Source organism: Cetorhinus maximus, chromosome 16 (assembly GCF_964194155.1).
Source record: "Cetorhinus maximus chromosome 16, sCetMax3.hap1.1, whole genome shotgun sequence".
NCBI lineage: Eukaryota > Metazoa > Chordata > Chondrichthyes > Lamniformes > Cetorhinidae > Cetorhinus > Cetorhinus maximus.
This window is the reverse complement of record NC_135894.1, coordinates 62,217,779-62,233,004: the sequence shown is the minus strand read 5'-3', so window position 1 is coordinate 62,233,004 and position 15,226 is coordinate 62,217,779.

The window sequence follows — 15,226 nt, the reverse complement described above, 5'->3', positions numbered from 1 at the left end:
TGGCTGTTCTTTATACTGAAGAGGATATGGAGTTTGAAACTCAGCTCAGTGTTGCACTGAAAACCAAGACTGCAAACAGTCTGGTTCAGCCTGAGACAGCCCGATGTGGAGAATACAGTCAGAAGTAAGGGGTGAAATTTTCCCATCCTGCTTGCAGCGGGTTTCATGGCTGCAGGAGTGGAGAATCTAGCAGAAGCGAAACCTGTCAGCGTAAAAATACTTTGCAATTCTCCCAATGGTAGGTCGGGTATCCTACTGAGCAGTATCATGAACACCATTTGCATTCATTATCATCTCATGAATGCTCATTACATTAGCTTCTCATCAAAATCATGTGCCGCTTTCCAATCTTGCATAATGCCCGCAGGAAATCACGTCAGTATGAATCATGTTTGAAAAAGAGTGGCGTGCATCAGTTGGACCTCACTTCGCTCGCGATTTTGAGGAGTGTGCAACATGCATGGTCTACCAGCCATAGCACTACTCCGGTCTCGTTGCAATGCGAGTGGAATGTCATGCTGCCGGGCGTATAGGGTAGGTCTGTTTCCAGTGGCTGTCTCCATAGCCACAAGGACACCACTGTGCAGCGATACTCAGGCAGGGTTCAACATTCAGACGGAGACCAATATTGCGGCCCAAGGTTGGGGTAGTTGTAGGGGTGGTCTGCTTAAAGTGGGTGCCACTGTTTTTCTGAAGGACACCACTGCGCAGCCGTACTCAGACAGAACTGAACATTCAGAGACCAGCGTTTTGATTTGGGTGGGTAGGGGGATCGGTGGGGAGGATAACAAGCACACTGGGGGCAAAACGGCTGGAAGTCTTTTTAAATTCATTCATGGGATGAGGGCATCATTGGCTAGGCCAGCATTTATTGCCCATCCCTAATTGCCCTTAAGTAGGTGTTGGTGAGCCACCATCTTGAACTGCTGCAGTCCATATGGTGTAGGCCACAGTCCTGTTAGGGAGGGAGTTCCAGGATTTTGACCCAGCGACAGTGAAGGAACAGTGATATATTTCCAAATCAGGATGGTGAGTGGCGTGGAGGGGAACTTGCCAGGTGGTGGTGTTCTCATGTATCTGCTGCCCTTGTCCTTCTAGATGGTAGCAATTGTGGATTTGGAAGGTGCTGTCTAAGGAGCCTTGGTGAGTTCCTGCAGTGCATCTTGTAGATGATATAAACTGCTGCCACTGTGTGTCGGTGCTAGAGGGAGTGAATGTTTGTGGATGGGGTGCCAATCAAGTGGGCTGCTTTGTCCCAGATGGTGTCAAGCTTCTTGAGTTTTGTTGAAGCTGCATTTATCCAGGCAAGTAGAGATTATTCCATTACATTCCTGACCTGTGCCTTGTAGATGGTGGACAGGCTTTGGGGAGTTAGGAAGTGAGTTCCTCATCGCAGGATTCCTAGTTTCTGACCTGCTCTTGTAGCCATAGAATTTATATGGCTAGTTTAGTTCAGTTTCTGATCAATGGTAACCCCAGGATGTTGATAATGGGGGGTAATGCCATTGAATGTCAATGATGGTTAGATTCTCTCTTGTTGGAGATGTTCATTACCTGGCACTTGTATGGTGCAAATGTTACTTGCCACTTGTCAGCCCAAACCTGGATACTGTCCAGGTGTTGCTGCATTTGGACATGGACTGCTTCAGTATCTGAGGAGTTGTGAATGGTGCTGAACATTGTGTAATCATCAGCGAACATCCCCACTTCTGACCTTATGATAGAAGGAAGGTTATTGATAAAGCAGCTGAAGATGGTTGGGCCTAGGACACTACCCTAAGGAACTCCTGTGGTGAGGTCCTGGAACTGAGATGATTGACCTCCAACAACCACAACCATCTTCCTTTGTGCTAGGTATGAATCCAACCAATGTAGAGTTTTTCCCCTGATTTCAATTTACAAAGGGTTGAGGGGTTGGGAAAACATGGGGAACAAAGGGGCAGAAAGGCTTTGGAAGGGGTTGGGGTATGGGGGCATCATATGGGGAGCAATGGGGCAGGATGGGGGAGGGGGAATGATGGAAGGCAGAGGGACAGAAAGGCTTTGCAAGGGGGTGGCGGAGGAGGGAGAAGGATGGCAGACAGAGGGTAGACCAAAGGGTGGGAAACTGGAGCCCAACAAGGGAAACTGAAATGCTGATAAACAAGGAGGTGAATGGGATCCCACATGCATGAATGGGAGGGGATGCACGCAGACTGTGGAATGCGAAAGGGGGGTTTGATAGTGTGCCCCAAGAAGGATGGAAACTCATAAGATGGGGGGTGAGAAGGCATACAGTGTAGTCTTCAGTCATGAGGGTAATGGGGAACTCATTAAAAGTCAAAGCCCTTGGTCTGGGGCTTGTAGTCAGAGAGTACAGAGAGTCCTGAGGCTTGCAGTCAGGAGTCAGAGTGTGGAGACAGTCCTGTGGCTATATGTGGACCTCACAGTCAAGAGTCAGAGTTCAGACAGTCGTGGGGTGCAACAGGCCATGCTGCAGGGTGGAGCATGTTGTACTCCTGCTCCAGGGAGGGGCAAGGCCTGTGTGCAGAATTGGAATAATGCACAGCTTGGTATGCAAGGGGTTTTCACAGTCACTGTCCATGGGCTTGTCTGTTTCCATATTGGGCTGCAGATGTAATTGTAATGGTTATGGGAGAAATCTGCAGCCTAAATTTGGGGAACACATAGTATTGTGGCGGGGGTGGTGGTGGTGTGTGAAGCTTTCTGAGGAGAGTGGGGGTGGGGGGTTCTCCTCGGTAGGTGATCGTGCACACAGCCTCTAGATGGGGAGGGTAGAGCTCCGCATGAGGCATGGGTGCATCAGTCATGATGGGCTCAGGGGGGAGGGTAGCAATGTGGACCACAACTATGGTATCTATTACTGGGGGAGGCTGGAGGATAACAGGAGGGAGCTCTACATTCATATCGTGAGGCTCCAGATAGATTCTGGGACGCAGACGCTGAGAAAGGGAGTGTCAAAGCTGGTCTCAAAGTAAAAGCGCAGAACCACCATCTTGCAGTAATAAAGTAATGGCGCAGTTATAAATTGAAAGTAGAAGCAAATCTGCATGGGAGGGTTCTGAGGCTGTGTGAGAGGAGTGCACTGCCAGACTGAGGACCCTTTTCTGGTAAAGGCTGAGTTGCTCAAATCCCAGAGGGAAATGTGAAACAATTGTCATAACCCATTTTTGTAATTTGTATGTTTCAAGATGCAAGATTCAGTAGTAATTCAGTAGTAATAAGACCACTGAGTCTCAAGAGGTTTTTTATATATACAACTAAATTAAGCATTTATTAATTTAAACAACAAATTAAACACATACACATGGCTACAAATTCCTACTATAATAACTTTTAAACAAATTTCCAAATTAACCACTCCCAGTTAAATCTCCACCAAGGCAACAGTAAATCATAGATTTAAAATGACCCCATGCAAAGCACATTTGACCATACAAATTCAAAATGAGGTTCCTTGCAAGTTGGTTCCTTGCAGACACAGTTGGAGGTACAGGCTGGTTAGCTCTTAAATGCGTCTGCCATACAAACACAAACTCCTTTCTGTTTATACCTAGTTTTTCCTTTGAATGTAAATGTTCCATTGTATCACTAGGCTTTTAACGTTACATCTTCTAACAATAATATCCTTTGATTCCACCAATTTTATCAGCAAGCTGAAAAAAAATAAACACATTGTTTGGCGCCTTCTAGCTAGGTGCAAGATTTCACCCACAATCTTGAATGCTTTATTCAACAGATGCAAATGTACCCTCTTGATATCTAGAACATAAGAATATAAGAACTAGGAGCAGGAGTAGGCAATTCAGCACCTCGAGCCTGACCCGCCATTCAATAGCATCATGGCTGATCTCATTTTGGCCTCAACTCCAATTTCCCACCCTTTCCCCATAACCTTTCAACCCATTACTAATTAAAAATCTGTCTATCTCCTCCTTAAATTTATTCAGCGTCCCGGCATCCACTGCACTCTGAGGTAGTGAATTCCACAGATTCACGACCCTTTGAGAAAAGTAGTTCCTCCTCATCTCTGATTTAAATCTACCACCCCTTAGCCTAAAACTATGGCCTCTCATTCTAGAATGCCCCAGAAGGGGAAACATCTGCTCCACATATACTTTGTCTATCCCCTTTAGCATCTTATATACCTCAATTAGATCTCCTCTCATCCTTTTAAACTCTAGCGAGCATAGGGCTAAACTGCTCAATCACTCACCTTAAGACAAGCCCCGCATCTCTGGAATCAATCTAGTGAACCTCCTCTGAACTGCCTCCAATGCAACTACATCCTTCCTCAAGTAATGGGACCAAAAGTGGGCACAGTAGTCCAGGTGCGGTCTCACCAATACCTTGTACAATTGCAACAACACTTCCCTATTTTTATACTCTATTCCTTTAGCAATAAATGCCAAAATTCCATTTGCCTTCCTTATTACCTGCTGTACCTGCTATACCAGCTTTCAGTGATTCATGCACGGGGACACCCAGATCCCTCTGCACTGAAGCATTCTGAAGTTTCATTCCATTTAAATAATGTCGCCTTTTTATTCTTCCGACCAAAATGGAAAACCTCACACTTATCCACGTTAAACTCCATCTGTAATATATTAGCTTGAATAGAGGATTGGCTAACCAACAGAAAGCAGAGAGTCGGGATAAATGGGTCTTTTTCTGGATGGCAAGCTGTAACTAGTGGGCTGCCACAGGGTTCGGTCCTTGGGATTCAACTATTTACAATTTATATTAATGACTTAGATTCAGGGATAGAAAGTGCTATAGCTAAACTTGCAGATGACACCAAAATAGGTGGGAAAGTGAGTTGCAATGAAGAAATAAGAAATTTACAAATGGATATGGACAGGTTAGGTGAATGGGCCAAAATTTGGCAGAAGGAGTTTAACGTGGATAAGTGTGAGGTTTTCCATTTTGGTCAGAAGAATAAAAAGGCAACTTATTATTTAAGTGGAGAGAAACTTCAGAATGCTTCAGTGCAGAGGGATCTGGGTGTCCCTGTGCATGAATCGCTGAAAGCAGGTACAGCAGGTAATAAGGAAGGCAAATGGAATTTTGGCATTTATTGCTAAAGGAATAGAGTATAAAAATAGGGAAGTGTTGATGCAATTGTACAAGGCATTGGTGAGACCGCACCCGGAGTACTGTGCACAGTTTTGGTCCCCTTACTTGAGGAAGGATGTAGTTGCACTGGAGGCGGTTCAGAGGAGGTTCACTAGATTGATTTCAGAGATGCAGGGCTTGTCTTATGAGGAGAGATTGAGCAGGGTAGGCCTATACTTGCTAGAGTTTAGAAGGATGAGAGGAGATCTAATTGAGGTATATAAGATGCTAAAGGGGACAGACAAAGTAGATGTGGAGCGGATGTTTCCCCTTCTGGGGCATTCTAGAATGAGAGGCCATAGTTTTAGGCTAAGGGGTGGTAGATTTAAATCAGAGATGAGGAGGAATTACTTTTCTCAAAGGGTCGTGAATCTGTGGAATTCACTACCTCAGAGTGCAGTGGATGCTGGGACGCTGAATAAATTTAAGGAGGAGATAGACAGATTTTTAATTAGTAATGGGTTGAAAGGTTATGGGGAGAGGGCAGGAAATTGGAGTTGAGGCCAAAATGAGATCAGCCATGATTGTAATGAATGGCGGGTCAGGCTCGAGGTGCTGAATTGCCTACTCCTGCTCCTAGTTCTTATGTCCTTATGTTCTAAAACCATGCTGACTCTGATGGATTGCATTTTGACTTTCCAAATGCCCCATTACTACTTCCTTAATAATGGATTCCAACAATTTCCCAACGACACATGTTAGACTAACTTGCCTATAGTTTCCTACTTTCTGCCTCCCCTCCTTTTTGAACAAGGGCGTGATATTAGCATTTTCCAATCCACTGGAACCTGTCCAGAATCCAGGGAATTTTGGAATATTATAGCCAACGCATCCACTGTCTCTGCTGCCACTTCCTTTAAGACCCTGGGATGTAGGCCATCAGGTCCTGGGGACTTGTCACCCTTTAATCCCAATAGTTTGCTCAGTACTTTTTCTCTAGTGATGGTGATTGTTCTAAGTTCCTCCTGCTCTATACCCTCTGCACTACCTGTTACTATTGGGGTGGTACTAGTGTCCTCCACCTTGAAAACTGAGGCAAAATTTTGATTAAGCGTCTCTGCCATTTGTGCGTTCCCCATGATTAACTCTCCAGTCTCATCCTCCAAGGGACCAACATTCACTTTACTTACTCTCTTTCCTATTATATACTTGTAGAAGCTTTTGCTATCAGTTTTTACATTTTGTGCTAGTTTTCTTTCATAATTTACCTTTGCTTTTTTTATTTTTTTTAGAAACCCTTTGTTGATCTTTAAAAGTTTCCCAATCTTCCAGCCTGCCACTGACCTTTGCAATTTGGTATGCCTTAGTTTTTGCCTTTATGTTATCTTTAACTTTCTTGCTTAGCCATGAATGGTTTTTCCCCCTCCTACCATCTTTCTTCCTCTTTGGAATATATTTTACTTGGGAGGAATTTAATATCTCCTTAAATATCTACCACTGTTCATCAACTGTCCTACCTTGTAGTCTTCCTGCCCAGTCCACTCGGGCCAAATCTGCCCTCATGCCTATGTAGTTACCTTTGTTTAACTCCAGAACACTAGATTAGGACTCAAGTTTCTCGCTCTCAAACTGAACTTGAAATTCTAGCATGCTATGAACACCCTTGCCTAGAGGATCCTTTACTATAAGATCATTAATTAATCCCATCTCATTACACAAAACCAAATCCAGAATAGCCTGCTCCCTGGTTGGTTCCACAACATGTTGCTCCAAGAAACAATCTCTAATACACTCTATGGACTCTCCCTCGAGGCTACCCTTGCCAATTTGATTAGTCCAGTCTATATGCATATTAAAATCATTCATGATTATTGCCGTGCCTTTCTTACATGCTCCCAGTATTTCCTGGTTTATACTGTGCCCTAATGCTGACTACAGTTTGGGGACCTGTAGATTGCTCCCACCAGGGACTTCTTTCCCTTGTTATTTCTTATTTCTACCCAGACTGACTCTACGTCTTGCTCTCCAGTGCCTATATCATTTCTCAATATAGCACTGATATCTTCCTTTACTAACAAAGCTACACCACCTCCTTTTCCTTCCTGCCTATCCTTCCGAAACACTGAGTACCCTTGGATATTCAACTCCCAAACCTGTTCCCCCTGTAACCAAGCCTCAGTAATCGCCACCAAATCATACCTATTTATCCCTATTTGCGCTGTTAACTCATTAGTTTTATTCCAAATGCTACGCGCATTGAGATACAAAGCCTTTAAGTATGCCCTATTGTCAATTTTCCCTACTCTTATATGATTCTTTGGTGCAATATGGCGTTCACAAACTCTGTCCTTTTCTTTCACTTTTTGGTAAAAATCAGCCTCGTCACTAACCTGCATTCTTACCCTCTCCTTAAACTTTGATTTTTTATATTTCCATGCAACTGAACCCTCCCCCCACTATTTAGTTTAAAGCCCTATCTACAACCCTAGTTATGCAATTCTCCAGGACACTGGTCCCAGCATGTTTCAAGTGGAACCCTTCCGTAAGGAATAGCTCCCTCTTTCCCCAGAACTGGTGCCAATGTCCTATGAATTCGAGCCCATTTCTCCCACACCAATCTTTGAGCCATGCATTTACCTCTTTAATCTTATTGACCCTGTGCCAATTAGCTCGTGGCTCAGGTAGTAATCCGGAGATTATTACCTTTTTTGGTTCTGCTTTTTAATTAAGCCCCTAGCTGCTTGTATTTCCTCAGCAGAACCTCTTTCCTTGTTCTACCTATATCGTTGGTACCTACATGGACCACAACAGCTGGATCTTTCCCCTCCCACTCCAAGTTCCTCTGCAGCCCAGATGAGATATCCTTAACCCTGGCACCAGGTAGGCAACACAGCCTTCAGGACTCTTGATCCTGGCTTCACAGAACAGTATCTATTCCCCTAACTATACTATCCCTGATTACAACTACTTTTCTCTTTTCTCCCCCCACTTGAATGGTTCCCTATACTATGGTGCTATGGTCAGTTTGCTCATCTTCCCTACAGTCCCCGCTCTCATCCACACAGGGAGCAAGAATCTTGAACCTGATGGATAAGGGCAAGGGCTGAGGCTCCTGCAGTGCTACTTCCTAGATCCCTCTACCTGCCTCATTCATAGTCACACCCTCCTGTCCCTGATCTCTGGCCGAATTTAAGGTAGTTAATCTAAAGGGTGTGACTGCCTCCTGAAACACAGCGTCCAGGTAACTCTCCCCCTCCCTGATGTGTCGCAGTGTCCGAAGCTCATCAACTTTGAGCCAGAGTTCCTCCGGCAACCAACATTTATTACAGATTGGTCACTAGGAACCACAGTGGGGTCCACCATGCTCTCAATCATGCAGCTACAACACATCACCTGGCCCTGCATCTTTATTTTACTTAATTAGTTTTCCAATTTGTTTTTAAATTTCCTATTGGTCTTTAGTTTATCAATCTGTAAAATATTTCTCCTATTTACTTTTAATCTGAAAGCAAGTTAGAATAGAGATTCAAAATACACTTTTTAAAATCAACAGGAACTTACTCCCTCTGCTGAGATGAAGCTGAAGTATTAGGCCTCCGATCCTGGGCCCCAGTAGTCACCTTTAATCTGAAACCAATTTAGAATAGGTAGTTCAAACTAGCAGTTACTTACCAACCAATGAACTTACGGTTTTCCTGCAATGTCACTCTGTCTTATTTTCACTTGGCGACAGTGACTGCAGAGGACACTCTTCCCAGGCTGCTTCGGGTGATGGTGACTGCAGACGACACTCTTCCCAGACTGCTTCAGGGTGACGGTGACTACAGAGGACACTCTTCCCAGACTGCTTCACGGCGACGGTGACTGCAGAGGACACTCTTCCCTATGTTTCTAAACTTCCCCATGTTTATCTAATTACCATTTCAAACCTACATCTTTCTATACATCAAAACTTCTAGACGAGTTGGCTTTAATCCAATTAAGACACACACATAGACGCAGACACCACTAAACCCTATTTTACAAAATAATTTCCAATGACATTATAGACATTAATCTCTTCGTGACAGGTGCCCTCTAACTTGTTGGTGCCACAAGATTAAACTGGAGTCTGAGCTGAAAGGAGGAAGACCTCCTTGAGAAGCCAGCCTTCAGAACCCATGCCTTTTTCAATGTTGTAACAGGGAAATGTAGGAGTTTCAGTTTACATCACAGTCGCTGCATTTCAACATTAATACATAGGAATGTGAAATTTGGGAATGCAGGCACCCATTAAGGATGACAAGTATAGCATATATGGCATCCCATCAATGGAGGACTGTCATGTGCTTGCCAGAATTGGTGTTCATAATGGGTCAAAGGGCATCTTGAGAATCATGAGAAACTTATTGCTAATTAGTATTCCAGATCTGAGATTGGAACAATGAGCTATGTCCCGTCACGCATGTCACTTCAAACCTTCTCCAATCACTGGGATTCACATGTTAACTCTCAGGCTGGCATCTTGGTCACCTGATGTGTCTGTTAGTGCCTCATATACAAGGCTGCATCAGCTACAAGACTAGTAGAGCTGAAGCCACTATAGACCATTACAGTTGCTGTTAGTTACAGATTATGAGCTTCACTATGTTCACCTGTTAATCATTAACTTGTTCAATCTTTCAGTTCAGGCAGAAGGATAAAACAGTTATGGATCTAGGTCTCAACGCTGCCTTTTTGAGGGTTCTAATACAATGGAGGAGGAGAAGAAGGGAGAGGTGATGCTGAGCGCAGTTTCAGGAGGAGGTCCTGCCTGAGATCCAGGGTTAAGGAGAACCACAGCAAGAACATGAGGGTCAGGAAGATAGAACCAGACAACAGAGGTGACTCTCCAGACCTGGGGTATACCGAAGAACACTCTCCTATTTACAGATGAGTGAAAGACAATGCCACGCATGTCTGCACTTGTCCCAAGCTCTGGTCGGTCACATGTGACACGTTCTTCATGAAGAGCTAACGCCCCATGGAGTGGGAGGCTATCCCCTGCCAATGGCTTTAAAGGTGATTGTCATGCTCAACTTCTTTGTCTGTGGGTTGTTCCAGGGATCCACAGGGGACCTGTGCGACATCTCACCGTCTGCAGTGCAAAGATGCATCAAGGAAGTCACAGATGCCCTCTAGAGCAAGGCACATCATTATGTGAGGTTTGCTCTCATAGAAGATGGCCAGGCTGAGAGATTCAATGGCTTTGCAACTATCTCAGGCTTCCCAAAAGTGCAGGGTGCAATCAACAGTACCCATGTGGCTTTAAGGTCTCCATGGCAGTAGCCATTGATCAACCGTAAAGGCTATTATTACATCAATGTTCTACTGGTGTACGATCATCAGAAGAACATAATACACATTTGTGTCAGGTACCCTGGGAGTTGCCATGACTGATATACCCTGAGTCACTCCCAGATGTCTCAAATTTTAAAAGGGCCCAAATATCTGCAGGAATGGCTGCTTGGGTATAAGGGGCACCCACTGAAATGCTAGCTGATGACATCAGTGTGTTGGCCTCAGAGTGCTTTGGAGGAGAGGTACAATGCAGCTCAAGAGCTCCACATGGTCCCTAATCGAGCAGACCATTGGCACTCTGAAGATGTGCTTCAGATGTTTGGACCACTCAGGTGGCTCACTGCAGTGCACTCCCGACAGGGTTTCCTGTATCATCGTTGTGTGGTGCGCCCTTCACAATCTGATAATGCAGAAGAGGTGATCTCCTGCCTGAGGGTGAAATGGAGGAGTATGAGAGCTCCTCAGAGGATGAAGATCAGGAGGCCAGGAACCTTAAGAGGGTGATGAGGCTCAGCTTTCACGGGACAACACCATAGAGGAGGCAAGATATGGGAGTCATGCCTGTGCCACTTTAATTGTTACCACATCCCAGGAGGAGTAAAGTGAAGGCAAGGGGAGATGGCCACATTTCTTCTGGCCCTGAATGCCATTCCATTTCATTGAAAGGGATGTCCAACCTATCACATCGAGAGCTAGTCCAGCATTCACACTTGCACCTTCTAGCCTCATGATTCACCAGGCCCTGATCCCTAAGACGGTCAGCAGTGCCCCCTGTATGCATTCACTCTGGGAACTGAGAGTCGACTCAGCAGCGAAAATGCTGTGGGAACTCACTTGAAGCAGTTGTCACCACATCAATGAGAAATTACAGTGGCTAGTGAGATGAGGACACGGTTGGGGATCTCTTCCTCTTGCCCATGTTTTGTCCTTTGGAACTACCACTGAGGAGGCACAACTGTCACTAATCGCTCAAGGCTGCTGAACTGCCCTCACACAATGGTGTTTCATCAAGAAGGAGGATTACAAGCACTTTAATCAAACATTTCCAATAAAGATTTTAACACATCTCCCTGATATTACACAAGGGTGCAGAAACTATCTTCAGCGAGGTTGACGTCACAGGAATGTGAATCTCACAGAGGGAGACACTATAACTGAGTGGAAGGATAGGTAAACCTCGGAATAAGAGGATTCAAAGGTACATAATCGCAACACCTTCAGTTGACCAAGCCATTCACAAAAACATCCAATGTATTTACACAAGTGCAATATGTTTACAGTGGTTGCACAACTATAACCCAAGAGTGGTTTCAATATTTCTTAATTTTCCTCACCCTAACACCACGCCTGGGTGCAACCCTGACATCTGCAGCAGAGGTCATCCTGATGTCTGTGATGACCTTGGCGGATGTCATCTAGTGGCCTGAGGTCTGGAGGGCCCTGGCCTGATAAGGGTCTCCTGCTCTGGGGCAGATGTACCCTCCTCAACCTGAGCAGCTGGAGTGGATGGGGTCACAGGAAGAGTGGATTCTGAACGGCTAGACACCCTTGGAGTATCTGGGTGGAGGCCCCTGTGGTGTCCAGCTGACGCTTATCCTCCCTGTGGGGTACCTGGAGAGAGGTTAAAGTGCCTCGTCCCCCTCTCACTTACACGTTGATGGTGCACACCAGTGTATGTAACCATGGAGTCCAGGGCTGCTGGAGACCAGCCACCTGCTTGGCCCAATTCAAACGGTTAGCCTCTGCGAGCGGCCGGCAACTTAATGCTGGAGATGCAACAACAGGTGGCGGAACATCAGACAGAGACTCGGCAGTCACTCAGCAGACTAGACTGAAGGATGGAGGAGTCCGTTCATGCTCTGTCTGGTGTCCGGCAAAACCTGCTGGACCAAGGTCTCCATGGTGGTTGTCAACCTTGCCATGGTGACCTCGAATCGCTCACACATCGGAGACACGACACCAGACGGAGCATGAACGGACTCCTCCATCCTTCACTCTAGTCTGCTGAGTGACTGCTGAGTCTCTGTCTGATGTTCTGCGGCCTGTTGTTGCATCTCCAGCATTAAGTTGGCGGCTGCTCGCAGAGCCTAACCGTCTGAATTGGGCCAAGCAGGTGGCTAGTCTCCAGCAGCCCTCCGAGTGCCGGAGACCTGGGCTGTCCCTGCTTCCTACTGCTGCAAGGATGTGTCAGTGAGGTGTTCTCCAGTAGGTGAACCCAAGCCTAATCTAGAACTATGCCCCATCGAGGTGAGTGTCTTTGGACTGGTGGAGAGTGCGGGTAAGTGCAGTGACGGTTCTTCCTCAGCGTTCTTATCCGACGTGGTCAGCAGGCTGGGACTTACGTTGGCCAGCCTTGCGGACCTCGATCTGCTGGTACCTATAAGAGAGAGAGAAGAGAGTTTTGGCTCTGCTGATTACAAGATTGCATGTCATTCACTGTGACTGTCAAGAGGTGATGAACTGGAAACAGGTTGGCTGGAGAGGGTGAGATGTGTGTGCTTGGGTGGTGTTTAAATATGGCGGTCAGACTGTCAACCCCGCCAGGTAATGGTGAGGCAGATGAATCAGCTCCCAACTCACTAGGCGATTCGGAGAGACACTCGCCTGTGCATAATTAATGAGCTTCCAAGTTTGGAATCGATTTCCCACCATCCCGAGCAACACCACCGTACTTAGTTTCAAAAATGGAAAATTCTGCCCAAGGGAACAGACCATGTAGCGGGGGCAAAACATGATGGCTTCAGTCTTCAGAATATTTAACTGAAGGAAGTTTTGGCTTATGCAGATTAAATGTTGGAAGAGTACTGTGACAGTAAGGAGGTGGTGGAAAAATAAAGCCAGGTATCATCAGCGTATGACATCACTGAAGGGACAGCATATATATATAAATAGTCTGATAAACCTTCCAGTCCTGCAATCCCTACCACCAAGAGGGAGATTGAGTAACAAAAACAAGGAATGCCATAGCATTCAAATTATTCCCTGAGTCACATAACATTATGATTTGGGTATCCATCTATTCCTTCAGAGAGAGGGAGAGATGTCGGTTCTGAGCTAGTGGGGGAGGGAATGGGGCCTATTTGTCTTAATGAGCAAGGGAAGGAGAAGTGCGGTGACAACAGGTGATGGGGGGCCTCAATCTTGATTACAAAGAAATCCAAAGGCTTCTTCAAACTATTAGGGCAGGAGTTGGTAGGGAGAGGAGCTTAAGCAAGGGGTCAGTTTTAGTGATAAGAAGCTTGGCATAATATTTGCTCTCCAGGATGAGCCTATAGTGTGAGCTTCAGTCAGGGAAGATCAATCCGTAGAACTAGAGATTGTTAAGCCAGCTGTGACGTTGGATAGCTATAAACCAGGCTGTGTTTCGAGTTTGCTCGTGTGGACTCGAGGGTGGAAAGAATGGATCCTTAATGCATGCACGACAGGAATAGCACACAGTGACGGTTTTGTTGGGAATGACAGCATCATAAGAACAGGAATCATTTAGCCCCTCAAACCCATTCCGCCATTCACGCCATTCAGTCAGATCATGGCTGATCTGCAACCTAACTCCATATACTTGCCTTTGCCCCGTTTTTCTTAAAATATTTCATTAATAAAAAACTATCAGTTTCAGTTTTAAATTTAACAATTGATCGAGCATCAATTCTTAGAAATGATAATTCAGGACAAAATTAACAGTCGCTTGGACAAATGTAGATTCATTAAGGAAAGCCAGCATGGATTTGTTAAGAGCAAATCATGTTTATCTAATTTCTTTGAGTTTTTTGATGAGGTAACAGAGAGGGTTGATGATAGTAATGCAATTGATGTGGTGTAGATGGACTTCTAAAAGGCATTTGATAAAATGCCACATAGCTTGTCAGCAAAGGTAGAGCCCATGGAATAAACAGGACAGTAACAGCAAGGATACAAAGTTGGCTGGGTGATAGGAAAAAGAGAATAGTGGCAAACAGTTATTTTTCAGACTGAAGGAAGGTATATAATGGGGTTCCTTAGGGGCTGGTGTTAGAACCCTTGATTTTCCTGATATATATGAATGATCTAGACTTGGGTGTACAGGGCACAATTTCAAAATTTGCAGATGACACAAAACCTGGAAATATTGTGAACTATGAAGAGGATGATGATAAACTTCAAAAGAACATAGTCAAACTGGTGGAATTGCCGGACAAGTGGCAGATGAAATTTAATACAGAGGAGTGTAAAATGATTTATTTTGGTAGGAAGAACATGGAGAGGCAATATGAAATAAAGGGTACAATTCTAAACAAGGCGCAGGAGCAGAGGGCTTGGGATATATCTGCATAAATCATTGAAGGTGGCAGAACAGGTTGAGAAAGCAGTTAATAAAGCATACGGGATTCTGTGTTTCATGAATAGAGTACAAAAGCAAGGTAACAATAATGAACCTGTATCGAACACTGATTTGTCCTCAACCAGTGTATTGTGTCCAATCCTGGGCACCATACTTTAGGAAGGATGTGCAAGCCATTAGAGAGAGTACAAAGCGGAAAAGATTCACAAGAATGCTTCCAGGAACGAGGAGCTTCAGTTATGTGGATAGACTGAAGAAGCTGGGGCTGTTCTCTGTGGAGAAGAGAAAATTAAGAGGCGATTTGATAGGGGTGCTCAAAATCGTGAGAGATCTGGACAAGAGTAAATAGCGGGAAACTGTTTCCTATGGTGGAAGGGTTACAAACCAAAGGACACCGATTTAAGGTGATTGGCAAAAGAAGCAACAGCAACATGAGGAAAGATTTAGGTTAGGATGCACTGCCTGAGAGTGTGGTGGAGACAGATTCAATCTTGGCTTTCAAAGGAGAATTGGATAATTATCTAGGGAGAAACA